Source organism: Myotis yumanensis, unplaced genomic scaffold, assembly GCF_028538775.1.
Source record: "Myotis yumanensis isolate MYYU_CA2020_CCGP unplaced genomic scaffold, mMyoYum1.0.hap1 SCAF_11, whole genome shotgun sequence".
In the NCBI taxonomy this organism is placed as follows: domain Eukaryota; kingdom Metazoa; phylum Chordata; class Mammalia; order Chiroptera; family Vespertilionidae; genus Myotis; species Myotis yumanensis.
This window is the reverse complement of record NW_027223762.1, coordinates 55238822-55254734: the sequence shown is the minus strand read 5'-3', so window position 1 is coordinate 55254734 and position 15913 is coordinate 55238822.

Here is a 15913-nt window from a genome sequence, read left to right as displayed (position 1 = left end):
CAAAGACAGAAAAAAATGTTCTCTCTGTGATTCCAATGAACACATGAAGACTGTTTTTCCACCTACCAGGGACCAGGTCGGGAGGATTAGAGCATCAGATTTTTTTGGGAGTGGGTCCATGAAAACTTTGAAGCTGCAGATTTGAATCTGAGTTCTGTTCCCACCCCAGTCGCCTCAGGGTCATGAGTGTGGGCCACCTCTCACCTCAGACTGGCACTGGACGGATTTTCTGGCCTGGTCCACTTGTCCTCTGTGCCTGTTGCTGACATCAGAGAACCTGTCAACCTGCTGTTCTATGACATCATGGCTGGAGCTCTGCAAAGACAGAGCCCGGTCCCCAGCCAGGAGGCGTCAAGGGCCTGGGCATTACCAGTGAGGAAGATGCCCACCACCCATTCTGCTCCCCAGATCAGGCAGAGAGGGGCATCTGCAAAGACCTCCAGGCAGAGAGGGAATAAGATGATCCCGTGAGGACCCCCAGCTAACAAGTGGGTAGAAGAGTCCATCCCCAACACTCAGCTGTGAGCCATGACCTGGGCAATGATCATGACAGACCCTCCAGGCTTCTGACACCTACCGACCAGCTCCTGCCCAGGATGTGTGTCCTTCATCCCATGCTGTCCCTCACCACCCCCAACAAACACATACCTGGGATGAGGAGTAAGAAGTGTGGGCCTCCCTAGCTGAGGGCCATGTTAAGGTCTGTCTTGGGAAGGTCTTCCCTGGGAAGTCCACAGTAACCCGATGCGTCCTCCTGCCAGGGGCCGAAGGATGTCGGTGGCAGCACTTGCACCAATTTCTACAACAAAAAAAACATCTCTCACTCTGGGCTTTCTTCTGCCCAGAGCGTCGGAAGAACGGGAAGCAGCAGAGAGACATCCTAGTCTTCTGAGCCTCTCCACTCATGTGAGGTGGAGAGGCAGTTGTCCCTAGAATGTGGGTACCTGGGTACCTGGTTACCACGGTTCCAATTTCTGGTGAGGATCTGTCACAAAGGAAGTGAAGTCACCCCTTCGAGGTTCCATGGCTTGGGCCTTTCCTCCAATCAGAGTTACCCTAAGCCCCCTCTGGGCTGGTGACCTCTCACCCTCTTCAGCCATGTCGTCTCCATACCTGTACACCAATATCCAGCACAGCCCACCACCTAGCTCCCTGGGAAGGTACCAGGCCCCCTGCTTGGGAGAGAAAGCTGAGTTCACACCTCCTCTTTCTTACTAGTTTGTGTCCTGGGGAAGCCTCTGTGCCTCTCAGGGCCTCCCCGGTCTCCCAAGCTGCCCAATGAGGATGATGCTAGACACCATTTCCATAGGAAGCCATCAAATGTGGATGAGTTAAGGCCCCTAATATGGTGGGATCGTGTCCCATGAATCTGATGAACAAACGTAGAGGTGGAAGAGTGACAAGAATGAGAGGGACACAGCATGGAACACTAGACAAAACAGGGCCTGGGTCCAGTGTGTGATGTTATGGAAGTCACTGCTCATTTGGCCTCATTTTCAAGTCTGCACCTTTAAGGGTTTCAAATGACAGGAAATTCAGATATTGTCACTCCCTGGCCTAAAACCTCACAGAGGTCTCTTGTTAAGTTTAGAATCAGACCCAGTGCCTCATGTGGGTCCATGTGGTGGAAGCCTTCACAGTGGCTTCGAGTGAGTCCAGCCTCCTGGTGGGAACATCCTTGTGTGTCCGCTGAGTGCTCAGTAACTGGCTTCTGAACAACATAGAGGACAGCCCAGCTGATGGGATGTCAGGTCCTGTCATTCTCTTTTAGTCTCATTCTTGAGGTCCCTTCCTTCCTCTAGTTTTCACTTTCTCTCTGTATCTGTGTCTCTGTCTGTCTGTCTGTCATATCTCTGGAACAAGGAGAACAAACGTTCATGTGTTGAGCTGCCCTATGTAGGGGCCTCATAGGAGAGAACCGAGAAAGTGCCCAGGCAAACAGGCAGCAACTCGGGCTCTCAGTCCAAACTGCATCCTAAGGAACAACAGGCAAGTGAGCTTGGGAGGAAATCTGTCCCCAGTCGAGCCTCAGTTGAAACAAATCTCCTGCTTCACTGACACCTTGAGGCAGAGTCACCCAGACAAACCGTGTCCAGATGCCTGCTCCACAGAACTTGTGTGGTGTTAATATTTGCACTTTAGGGGTGCAAAGATTGAGAGCAGTGTTGTTTGTGCCTCAGTTTCCCCATCAGACACAGCAATAATAAAAAGCCTATCCTCTCGGAGGCTATGGAGAGTGTTAAAAATTAATGTTTCAAAAATGGAGGGAACACTTGGCATATCACAGGGGGGTGTCTACATGTTCTAAATCCATTTAAACACCCCCTCCCATTGTCTGTAAGTGCCTGAGGGTGGGGACTAGCGCCTGGCCAATGGTAGGAAACCCTCCATAACAGGATGAATGCAGAATGAGTGCCACTATGGAAGACCTTGCCCATGTCCCCTCCTGCCCTGGCCTCACATTGCTCATGTGAAGAGCTGGGTCTGACCAGAGACCTGTGGAGTCTGTTCATGGTTTGAGGCCAGAACTTTTCAGGGTCCTGGGATTTCTGGAGGAAGATGGAACCTCCTGGGTGGGGGTGGAGGTGGCCGTCAGGCTCAGCCAAGCCTTCTCCAGGGAAAGGCAGGAGCACTGAGCTGAGGACAGAACCTGCCCCTGCCCTGGGCCTGGAAGCCCAGAAGGGGAGCAGACACTGCCCAGGAGGCTCAGGTGGAACAGGCAGAGGCCAGGAGGACACTCTCAGGATCCACGTCACTGGCTGCTCCTGCCGCATGGAAGGCCCTGGGCTGAGGTATTTGAATGGCTCCTTTGGATGCTAGAAATTCAACTTTTATTTAAAATTGGACATGTGCCCAGTATTGGAACCAGCTGAGTGAAAGTGCAGGGCTGTCTGAGGGGCCAGGACGAGGACCTCACCTCCCAGGAGCACCTGGAGGTGTGTTCCCGGCTCCCAGACCTGGATGGGTATGTGGTGCTGGGAGCCTGCAGCCCTGCAGGGGCAACCTCAGCCTCCGAGGAAGGAGCCCACGGGGCCGTGGGCAGGGAGCTGCCAGCCCTCCCCCCTCCCCCCACCTCTCCCCATCCCCCATAACACCACCTGCTCCCACAGTATTAGCCTCAGAAGGAGGGAGATTCTGACACAAGCACATGCATCTTGAGGGCACTCCTGTGATGGGATCATTTCCCAGCACAGGAGGCCAAATATGGATGATCCCACCTTCATAACATTCTTGTTTCCTCATATTCACAGACAAGGGAAGTGGAAGGGTGGCTGCCCGAGGATGGGAGGGAGGCGGGTGGCCAGTTACTGTTTCCATTTTGCAATAAGAAAAGAGTTGTGGAGGTGGGTGGGGGTGGTTGCACAGCAGTGTGAATATACGTCATACCAGGGAACTGTAGATGTAAAAATGACTAAGATGGTCAGTTTTGTGTGACTTGTATTTCACCTCAATTATTTTTACTGAAACTGATGGCCTGGGGTTGCCCAGACCTTGCAGTCACACTGACACCCATCTGGAAGGACATGTCCTCGACATTCCTGGGGGCTGGAGTTCGGCAGCAAGTTCTCACCCATTGCCCTCCAAGGGCACGGGAACCTCCCTGGGTTGGCCCCAGGGCCCTGGGCTGGGCTGCATGAGCCTGGGCCTGCACCTGTGCACAGGACAGAGGATGGAAGTCCATGAAGGGCCTGGTCAGGGACGGCTATTTTGGGTGCTAGAGTGGGAGCTGGAGGAAACTCAAAACTGGCACCCACCAGCTGTAGGACTCCTGCCCCCAAGAATCACAGATGCAGCCCCAGGTCTCGGGAGAACGCGCCTCCTCCCTGGTGGTTCCATGGACGGTGACGCTGGGCTCCCAGCTGAGGCCTTTGGGGAAAAGCCCAGTAAGTGCTTCCTGTCCTGGGCCCCTGCTCCACTTGCTGACCTTCAGGGCCTTGGGTCAGGGAATGGTCAGGCTGTGGGACAGAGACACACCCAGTCAGATCATTCAAATGACAATTCAGCGGCCACTTCTCTCAAGTTTCTAAGTCCACAGGCACCTTGTGCCCACACCCTCCTCACACACACACTGTCACTCAACCCCAAATGGTGGTTCCTAGTAGGACACCATGATCCCATCAAGCCCCATCCAGGAACACATCTGAAGACAGCAGGAGAGCAATGTCCACCGTGGTGGCACCGACACAATGATGGGTTCCCTCACACAGACTGCAGCGCCCATTCTGCTGGAGTTGCTGGCCCTCTGCTCTGTGGGCTCTGCAGCAGCAAGTGGCCACGCTGGGGAGGCCCATGGGTCAAGAAGCTCCCTGTGGCCTATCGGAGCTGAGGACGCCTGCAGCCGCAGCCGCAGCCACAGGAGATCCACCCTCAGTCCTACATCTGCAGGAAACCGAATTCTGCCCACAACTGGGGTGACATTGGAAGCATCTCCTTTCCCCTGGCCACTCAGAGGAGACCACAGTCTCAGCCAAAACCCTGGTCTTGTGAGCCCCGAATCAGAGGGACTGCTTACGCCATGCCCTGCTGCTGTCTTCAGAAGCTGTCAGACAGTCACCAATGTGTACTGTCACTAGGTTAGTGATAACAGCAAGGAATAACTATGCCGCATCCTTTATCAAATCAGGTTCTCCATCCTTAGTTGACTTGTATAGAAGAACTTTCCTATTGGAGAGGGTGCTCGTTCATAACACAATTTCCTGAAAGTAAAAGTTACCTGTTGCCTTGATGGGAGACAGTTCTCTGGGGTCCCTCATGGTTCTGCTTGTCTTGCATGGGGCACTGTCTGCCCTTGTTGCCTGGTGTGTGAGGAACAGTTTTGGAGGAGCCTGTCCGCCTCTGGAACAAAGGGCAGGCTTGCTTTCAGCCCTAGGAGCTGCAGATGAGGTCTCCCTTTGAGCCAAGGGCAGATGTTCTCACTGCCCATTATTAAAGCCATGGGTTTTCTAAGCTCGCAATTCCTTTTCTGTGATGCCACCTGTTGTGTATGCAGGCATCACCTGGCCATGTTCACATCACCCTATGGGATTTGGGGCTCAGAGATCTGACAGAAAAATGGTGATCCTCTGCTGCTGTGTCATAGTAGTAGATTCTCCTTTCTCTCTGACCCAGCAGCTTGATGAAGTCAGCATTCATGGGACTGTGGCAGGGAGGCAGCAGGGTCAGACTCCTCAGAATTCTGAAGAAGCAATGGAGAATGACACATTTATTTGTAAGGGTAGAAATCAAACACTATACAAAGTGACTTCTGAACCTACTGACTAGGTGAGCGAATTCCAGCCTTGCCATTCCTCCCCCTCAGCACACGGTGTCACTCCTTTTCTACCAACCTCAGCCACACCGTTCCCTGGTAACGTCTCCACACCTAGGAGTAGTTCGGCATGAACCATACTTAAGAATATTTTTATTGTGGAGGGATTTTAGGAAGTTTATCCTTATCGGTTGCTCGTGACATGACCCGGCTGCTGTCCCTCCCACAGGATGACTGCCTGGTGCCATTTGTAGCGATGCTTCCATTCGGTCCCATATGATATCTTCACGGTGCTGTCTCAGCGTCCATTGCAGTCACCATTTCAAGTCTTGCTGCCTACTAACTTAGCAATTGTACAATAATAGCAAGGGACCCAGAGGCTTAAAACAAGAGGAATTGTTGGTTAAAGTCAGAATCAGGAAGCAAGAACCTGATATAATAGGTACTAATCAAACTCACCTCCCTAAGGACATGGCGGACTCCCGTCTTGTATTTAGTTTCCACATGCCACCTACTCTCAATCTGCTTACAGCTCTCTTGGGGAAAGTGGGTTATTGAGGTTTGAAAATGTAGCACTTGAATTGTGCAATGACAATGTTGTAAACAGTCTTTTTGAGAAGAAATAAAATTTTAAATCAGAAATATGAACTTCCTCTGTGAGTTAAGACAAGCTTTGATTAAAGCAATAAAACCTGTAATTTCCTAGATTTGTAGACTTTTGTGTGTTCAATGCTACAAATTGCCCCTAATCTTGGAACTGCTTTTATAAATATCTTGTGAGACAGAAAGGTGGTCCAGCCAGGTTAGCCAGAAATTTGAAATGGAGAAGACATTGCATTGTATATGCTGTGGATCCATTTCTCTGATACCCAAAGGCCTTGGAAGGTAAGGGTTTGCTCAGGTGTGTATAAAGCCCACCTCTTAGTAGTTAAATTAGGGTGACCAGTTGTCCCATTTTGCCTGGATGTTTTGTTTGAAAACTGGAAGTCCACTGTCCTTAGAAATCCCAATCTTGGGAAAGCTAGGATGGTTGATGCCCTTAGTTCAAATATAAATCCTAGTCTCTGCACTTGGATTGGCTTTAATTTGTGAACCATGTATTGGCAAATTGAATAAATTCAGAAAATGTGGCTATGAGATCGTTCATTAATCATATCTGTTGTCAATCACATACTATATAAATGAACTGGTATGTTCATTTACCAAAAGTGTGATAATGACCTGCATACTTACCCCTCCCTTTTCATTTGTCCCCTGACCTTTTGGTTCTTTTTTTTTTTTTTAAATCTAACTCTATACAAAGCAAGTATGATTTCAGGTGCTTGAAATCAGCATGTTTTAAGGAAGACAAACAATCCAATTAAAAAATGGGCAAAGGACCTAAATAGACACTTCTTCAAAGTGGACATACAGATGGCCAAGACACATATGAAGAGTCATTGATCATCAGAGGAATGCAAATTAAAATGACAATGAGGTATCATCTCCTACATGTCAGAATGGCTACCATCAACAAATCGACAAGTGATAAGTGCTGGAGAGGACGTGGGGAAAAGGGAACCCTAGTACATGCTGGTGGGAATGCAGACTGGTGCAGGCACTGTGGAAAACAGTATGGAGTTTCCTCAAAAAACTAAATATGGATCTGCCATTTGACCCAGTGATCCCACTTCTAGGAATATATCCTAAGAAACCCTATGTTCATAGCAGCACAACTTACAATAGCAAACATCTGTAAACAGCCCAAGTGTCCATCAGTAGATGAGTGGATTAAAAAGCTGTGGTACCTGTGGGAAGAGCTCAGGAGATTTATCTCAGTGCTGTGGCAGATGCAATGGCGTGAGCACACTCTGCCTGCACAAGCTTCCTCGGCACACCAGGAAGTGGCATCGCCCGCCTGAGCTGACCTCCTAGAGCCCCTACATAGTACCCTGATCTTTCCTACTATTGGTTGCCCTATGGATGTTGTAAACTTCTGATTGGTCTGGAATGTTATATATACTGCTGCACTCACACAATAAAGTTGGATCTGCGTCACTGAACCGGTCCCCGGAGTCGGGCATGCTTTGTTAGGACTCCGTTCGGCCTCACCCCCGTGGACCCCCTGTATCAGGTACCTTTATTCCATGGAATACTATGCAGCAGTAAAAAAGAAGAATCACTTACCCTTTGAGACAGCATGGAGGGACCTGGAGTGTATTATGCTAAGTGAAATAAGTCAGTCAAAGAAAGAAAGGTATCACGTGATCTCACTCATATGTGGAATCTAAGTGAAAAAACAAACTGATGAACGGAGTGGATCCAGAGACATGAAAGCATGGAACAGAGTGCAGAATCTTTAAGGAAGGTGGGACATATGTAATACTTTCAACAATAAAGAATTTTTTTTAAAAAAGAGGAATTCAACATGTTTTGCCTGTCTCATCTCAGCAGTAGTTTAATACACAAGACTTGGCTTTAATAAGTCTTTTGGGTAGTTTCTGAGACAATGAGATTGTTGAGAACTAGAGGATGGGGAAAGGTCAGCTTTGGGGCCCTGTGCAGACCTGGCAGAGAGGCAGTTTAAGGTCCTGTGCAGGGTGGGGGTGGAGGCTGAGTGGGGCCCTGTGCAGCTTGGTGGAGAAGGTCAGCTGTAGGCCTCTGTGAAGGCCCAGAGAGGAAGGGCTGAGGGGTGGGCAGCTGCAGGGGTTCGGAGGAGAGGAAACCTGGCTCACAGTTCACTCTTTTAAATGAGCAGTTTAAGGCTTTATACTTATCAGGTGGATACTGGAAAGTGCTATGGGCTGCTTCTGAGACGACCTCCAATGTTACCTGCTTCCTGTGTAATCCCCTCCCGCTGAGAGTGACTTGGAATGTCAATATTGTGACTGACTTCTTGCTAGTACACTCTCTCTGCTGCCCTCTTGCCTTATATGTTTTGATGATGTTGGGGAACCCATGTGACAAGAAGCGGTGGGTGGCCTCTTGCTGCTGGGGGAAGCCTCTGCTTACAGCCAGAAAAATACTGACGCCCTTAGTCCTATAACCACAAGAAACTGCATTCTGTGTGAGCCCAGAAGCAGAACTAACTCTAGCATAACCTGCCTGCCTGCCACAGTCCCATGAATGCTAACTGACTCCATCAAACTGCTGGGTCAGAGAGAAAGGAGAATCTATTACTATGACACAGCAGCAGAGGATCACCATTTCTGTGCCAGATCTCTGAGCCCCAAATCCCATATGTAGAAGGCCAGGTGACGTCTGCATACACAGCGGATGGCATCACAGAAAAGGAACTGCAAGCTTAGAAAACTCATGGCTTTAAGAATGGGCCCTTTGCTCAAAGGGAGACCTCATCTGCAGCTCCTAGGGCTTAAAGCAAGCCTGCCCTTTGTTCCAGAGGCTGACACGCTCTTCCAAAACTGTTTGCTACACACCAGGCAACAAGGGCAGACAGTGCCCAGTGCAAGACAAGCAGAACCATGAGGGACCCCAGAGAACTGTCTCCCATCAAGGCAACAGGTAACTTTCACTCTCAAGAAATTGTGTTATGAATGAGCACCCTCTCCAATAGGAAGGCTCTTCCATACAAGTCAACTAAGGACGGAGAACCTGATTTGATAAAGGATGCGGCATAGTTATTCCTTGCTGTTATCACTAACATAGTGACAGTACACTTTCCTGGCTATCTGACAGCTTCTGCAGTCAGGAGCAGGGCATGGCGTAAGCAGTCCCTCTGATTTGGGGTTCACAATACCAGGGATTTTGCTGAGACTGTGGTCTCTTCTGAGTGTCCAGGAGGAAAGGAGATGCTTCCAATGTCACCCCAGTTGTGGGCAGAATTTGGTTTCCTGCAGATGTAGGACTGAGGGTGGATCTCCTGTGGCTGCAGCTGCAGGTGTCCTCAGCTCCGAGAGGCCACAGGGAGCTTCTTGACCCGTCGGCCTCCCTAGTGTGGCCACTTGTTGCTGCACAGCCCACAGAGCAGAGGGCCAGCAACTCCAGCAGAATGGGCGCTGCAGTCTGTGTGAGGGAACCCATCATTGTGTTGGTGGACATTGCTCTCCTGCTGTCTTCAGATGTGTTCCTGGATGGGGCTGGATGGGATCAGAATAAGTGGGGTGGGTGCCAAAGTGTCATACCAGGAGCCACCAATTGGGGTTGAGTGACAGTGTGTGTGTGAGGCGGGTGTGGGCACGAGGTGCCTGTGGACTTAGAAACTTGAGAGAAGTGGCTGCTGAATTGTCATTTGAGTGATCTGACTAGGTGTGTCTCTGTCCCACAGCCTGACCATTCCCTGACCCAAGGCCCTGAAGGTCAGCAAGTGGAGCAGGGGCCCAGGACAGGAAGCACTTACTGGACTTTTCCCCAAAGGCCTCAGCTGGGAGCCCAGCATCACCGTCCATGGAACCACCAGGGAGGAGGCATGTTTTCCTGAGAGCTGGGGCTGCATCTGTGATTCTTGAGGGCAGGAGTCCTGCAGCTGGTGGGTGCCGGTTTTGCGTTTCCTCCAGCTTCCACTCTAGCACCCAAAATAGCCATCCCTGACCAGGCCCCTCATGGACTTCCACCAGCTGCCCTGTGCACAGGTGCAGGCCCAGGCTCATGCAGCCCAGCCCAGGGCCCTGGGGCCACCCCAGGGAAGTTCCCGTGCCCTTGGAGGGCAATGGGTGAGAACCTGCGCGGCAGGTGTGACCACTCAGTCACACAGGACAATCTCCTATGGATCAAACTTTGCCCCCTGTATCCTCAGGCCAGGGAAACATGTGGATATTTTGATTTTAGGGAAATGACCATAGAGAAAGGCAGGCCACTCAAAAATGTAAGAGTGACTCTGTCTAGTGTTTGGGCTGCTCTGACAAAAATACCATAAACCGCATTGCTTATAAGCAACAATTTATTTCTCATAGTTCTGCAGGCTGGGAAGTCCAAGATCATGGTGCTGGTAGTTCCAGTGTCTGCTGAGGGCCTGCTTTCTGGCTCATTGACAACCTTCCCTTCACTGGGTCCTCACTTTGTGGAAGGGGCACTAATGCCAGTCAGGAACGCTCCACTCTCATGACCTAAGCACCTCCTGAAGGCCCACCTCCAAACACCATCACATACAGCATATGGTTTCCACATCGGAATTTCAGGGGGCGGGGGACACCAGTATCCAGTCCCTCAGCACGCTCCTTCTTGGATTGAAGTCTGCTGAGAAGAGGCATTTGAGCTAAACCCTGAGGGTTGGCATTCCAAATAAAGAAATGAGGATGTACCCAGATCCCAAGACCACAAAGTCAAGGTGTGTTTAGGACGCTCAGGAGATGATCTTAGTGCAGAAATAGGTTTCAGCCAATTTTATATTTCAGGATAAAGAATTTGAACTTCATTTCTTAGGCCATAAGTTGTCTATTGAATATATACATATATATATATGAAAGGGCGAGGGCTATGCCCTCCATCTTGCCTGTATCCTCCATGTTGGGGCAGCTGCCACGTGCGGCCTTCTTCCCGGAAGCCCAGGCCTCTGCTGGCCACACCCGGGATTTTAAACTAACCAATGACAATCAAGGGAAGTGCACGCCATAGAGATGACCACATCCTGTGTAACAAGACCCGGCTTGCGCCTGGCCAATCGGCAGGGCCCACAATCCCCTCGCTCCACCCCCCTATTAAAACCCAGTTTTTCCCAGGCGGGGACACTCTGCTTCTGGTCGCTGCGCTGGCCTGGAGCGGAGTCGGGTTGGCTAGCCCCCAATAAAAAGACCTTCTGCTTTTGCATCGAACTGGCTGGCTCCTAGTGTGGTCTTTGGGGATCTCGGAATCTGGGCATAACATTTGGGGGCTCGTCTGGGATCCTCAAACCCCACCCAGGGACCACCAGTTCGGAGGACTTGGCTGACCGCGGTGTGTGTCGTTTATGTTTGTATCTGTTTGTTTCTGTCCTGTGTGAGCTCACTTCTGAAATCTGTATTCGCCCGCATTGATCTCTTAAGTGGACGCACGAGGATCAAGGGCGGGAAGAGTCGGGGGACGCCTCGACCCTCCATCTGAAGGGGTGTAGCTTTGCTTCCGCGGAGTCGGAAGGTCTGTAGAAGCCCCTTAATCTGAGACAGGCGGGTGGCTCCCGCTGGTTGGCGTGCAACCATCGTTTTCGGTTTACAGGCGGTCCGCTCCTGCTTCGGTTTTCGCTTCCATGGAGTTGGAAGGCGCTTCTTTGGGGCCCTCTTGTTTGTGTCTGTGTTTTTTTCTGTTTTCTGTGGACTTACTGGACGGATGTTATGGGATGGACTCAGACTGCTCCTTTGGGTATTGTGATTGATCTTTTCAAGGAGATTGGGGGAGGCTTTAGAGCTCCCTCAGGAGTTGGGAAGTTGTTAGAAATTGAATGGATTGTTTAAACTCTGAATGAATGTCTGGTGAAAATATATGAGTGTAAAGGCAGGGATCACTGTGCCTCGGGCCGCAGGAGCCGCTTGCTGCACAGTCGGGGCGCCAGGCACCCGGGGGCAGGTGTGCAGGAGCGCGGTGTGCGGCGAACACAGCCCTCGCCCCGGAGCCTGGCGGCGGGCCGGCGTTGGCCCCCGGGCTTGTGGTAAGCAAGTGGAGCCCGGTCGAGCGCGGGGGGGGGGGGGGGGGGAAGGCCGAGGCCGGCGAGTCGCTTGCGGGAGGTGTGAGCAGCGAAGCCCCCGGCGGCATTGGGTCCGGTCGGGGGAAGGTCCCCCACGGAGCCCGCGGGCCGGACACCCAGGGGGCCGGCAGCGCCGGCAACTCTGGACGGGAGCTGGGCCCTTCCCGTGGTGATCGCCCCAGCTAGATCATAGAAGTTAAATGTAAAAGTTTTAAAATGCATCCAGGATTTCTGTGCACATGTAAAGGGAAAAGGCCAGTTTAAAAACGAGTATGCATAGTTTTGAGCTAAACTTGTCCTTTTGCGGTGTACAGAATAAAAACCCGAGACTGTTTTGGCCTTAAAAAGTGGCGGAGATGATCCTGACAAAGAACTGCAGACTGGTTTCCCAAGGCGATTTAAAATAGCTCTTCTGAAATTTCCCGCCCTGAGGCAAGTACCATTAGGAAGTTGATAGTCAAGTTTACATGTAAATAGCTATGGGGTTTGCTTCTTGATTTCCCCAGCAGAAAAATTGTGACCATTTTGAAATTTAGCAGCTATGCCAAGCTTATTGGCTTGAAACTTAAAACTTTTAAGTTCAAATCATCTATGAAGCAGGAAGTGTGCTTGCCTCTTGGATTTATTTTTAAGCTAATCTCTTTAAAAGGGACTGGTAGCAGTCATCCAATTTCTAAAGTAAAGTACAATTATTTCAGGTAGAAACTGGTTTCATACTGATCTTAGAGGGCTCCAGTTCAGTGTTCTGGAGACCCAGGACATGCCTAAGTTTAACCCATGTTACCCAAGGTTGTTTAAAATGGTTTAACTAGTGAAATTTCTGTATCTCTTAAAAAATTGAATGTATAATATTAATTATTTACATGTCACCTAAAAATTAAGGCTAAAAGTTCTAACTAACTGGAAAGCATGGCTTTGGTGTAATGAAAAGAAAAAGAAATGTTAGGCCAGTAAGCTGGAACTGATCACTGGTGGTGGATTGTGAGAAGGGCTGGACATTGCCTAACTTCTCCTTCCTTGGTACCCCTGAAACATCAGAGGGTACTTCTGGCCTTGATTTTCTTGGTTTTGAATTTGTTTGTTTGTTTGTGATAAAAACCGTTTCTATCTGAATGAGACATAGGTCAAGAATCCTGTCTTGGGATGTCGAAAAGGCCCCCACATCTGTTCCTGTCAGGCCCCCATCAGGGGACTTGGGCAGTGTTCCTGTTAACTGCTTAAAAGCTCAAGACTATAAAGATACTTGTTCACTGAAAAGGTGTAAGTATAAATGTTTATTTAATGTTTGTAAGCATCTCTGTCTGTTTGCTGGGAACTTTGATTTGCTATGTGACATTCTGTGCTGGGTTGGGATTCTGGAATTCTGGGGTAAATTTAAAAGGTATTTATGGCTTTTCTAGTCTGATTGGGACATTTAAGGGTGATGCTCACAGGTCCTCAAGGCAAAGATTTAATAGGCCCTTCCCCCTGCCTGTGCTGAATTAGATAATACAGGCCAGTACTGATTAAAGAAAGACAATGGACCTTGGAATCTGTAAAGATGGGCGGGAATGAAGCTGGTCAAATGTACTAAAGGATTTGGTACCTGTTGCTGCTAGCAAAGGAGGTGCTGATATCTCCTTCTAGTGCACTCCCTTAAAAGAAGCCTGGTTACTGCTCTGCCACAAAGGGCAATGCAGGTAGTAACCAGGGCTATTGAGGCAAATTGGAAATTACATTGTGCTTATAGACCCCAGAGTTCAGAGCAGGTAAAAAGGAACCACGGAAACTGGCGGGGACTGGGTGGCTCTCCTATCATGTTTAGCAGGCCACCCGCTTTCATTCCTAACCTTAAAGCTGACTTTCTTGCTGCAAGAACTATCTCTTTCCTTGAGAGGGCTCCAGAGGGCACACGAGGACATTTGGCCACGCCTCCGCACCATCTATGAGACCAGCCCAACCCCAACTTCTCATCGGCACAGACCAGGAGATTGGATCTACATCAGAAGGCATCATCGAGAAATGCTTGAGCCACGTTGGAAGGATCCCTACACTGTGGTGCTGATGACCCCCACCGCTCTCAAGGTATATGGCGTCGCGACCTGGGTCCATCACACTCATGTCCGATCAGCGGACCCATCCATAGTCCAAAAAGACTTCATCACCAAATGGAGCGTCGATCGAGATCAACGCAACCCGCTCAAGCTCAAGCTACAGCGTGCTCCACCTGCCTGATGCTGGTAACATGACTCGAGATCCCTCCTGTCGCCAGGAGCCCCCACAATAGACTTAGATGATGCCTGCATCTTCATGGACATGGCTCCAAAGAGACAGGGACAATTTATAGGAAAATCAGGAATAGACTTTAGTATCACATGTTTAGTAGCCGGAGATTTGGCTGCCTGAAGCGGCCATGATGCCAATATTATATTTCATTGTATTGATGTGTTATATTGACCTTTAATTCTCTTGCAGGTTTGAATATATGTTGGCTGTCCTGGAAGGGAACTATGTGGGGTGACCCCCAAAAATAAAGGGTATCTAGCTGCTAAGAGGACAGGTGCCCAAATGGGCAGAAAACGATGCCCCATCAGGTTTTGGTCTCTGTTGAGAGACAGCTAACAGTTGGCAGCCTGTAATACTATCTTGCAGGCCTGAGTCACCATGCCCATGTCAGGGGTAGTAAGCTAGAAAAAGCCTGTTTAAAATAGAAGATCTGAGGCATGGTTATGCATAGAAAGAAAATTTAATGCCAACAATTACTGTTTTGTTAAAAAAAATTGGCAAGGAAAGTCAGAAAATCTTAGAGTAAATCAATATATTTTTCTCCTTATATAATTCCTCCGAAATCTGGCAATGCTAAATAAATCATGGCAATACATCTCTTTGCATAAATTCAATAAGACCGGTTTCTAATAGTGGTTTTATTAACGGAAAACTTTGACTGGAGTATCATGTTTTAAAGAGCCCTGTCTGAGCTTTAAAGACTTGAAGCCAGTAAGAATGCCATGAAGAAAGCCTGGTATCCTGCTTGGAAGCCCTGAAGATGGCTGGCGCTGGAGCGTCAGGCCCATGCCCTACCATCACTGGCGGTTGGTAAGAGTAAAAGGGGAGCAGTAGGGATGCCTCTGCGTTCCTGCGGAACCCCCACACACTCTGGGCCGCAACAAGTAGGAGGGCTACTGAGATGGGCTTAAAGCCTAGAGCGTGGGCTCAGGTGGAGTTGCTACAGGTGAGGGACTCGCCTAACTCAGCAGATACTGCAGGCGGGCCTGATGGCAGCTGGGTGGCTTGGCTTCCTGGCCCTACGGGGCACATTACGATTCAACCATGAGATTCCAGCAAAGGTAGTCAGTTACCGTTTTTGTTGTGTTTATGCAAACATCAGGCCACATTGTATAATCTTGATTTGGTGTTTTAATAGCCATGGAGAAATTTTAAGAAGAAAAATCCTATTTCAATAGAAATTATTAAAGCTAAAATGATTTCTTCCCCTTCCACTGGACCATTTGTTAAACGTATAGGAACAGTTCAGTTGATAGTTCTGTGTACCTAGTATGAACCTCTAGCAACGGTGGAATAGAAATGCAGTCCGTCTCATGATTGAGCCGGAAGTTCCAAGACAAAGGGGGGAATGAAAGGGCGAGGGCTATGCCCTCCATCTTGCCTGTATCCTCCATGTTGGGGCAGCTGCCACATGTGGCCTTCTTCCCGGAAGCCCAGGCCTCTGCTGGCCACGCCCGGGATTTTAAACTAACCAATGACAATCAAGGGAAGTGCACGCCATAGAGATGACCACATCCTGTGTAACAAGACCCGGCTTGCGCCTGGCCAATCGGCAGGGCCCACAATCCCCTCGCTCCACCCCCCTATTAAAACCCAGTTTTTCCCAGGCGGGGACACTCTGCTTCTGGTCGCTGCCCTGGCCTGGAGCGGAGTCGGGTTGCCTAGCCCCAATAAAAAGACCTTCTGCTTTTGCATCGAACTGGCTGGCTCCTAGTGTGGTCTTTGGGGATCTTGGAATCTGGGCAGAACAATATATATATATATAGTTTTCACCTCAGGATGTATTAATTTATGAGAAAGAGAGAAAC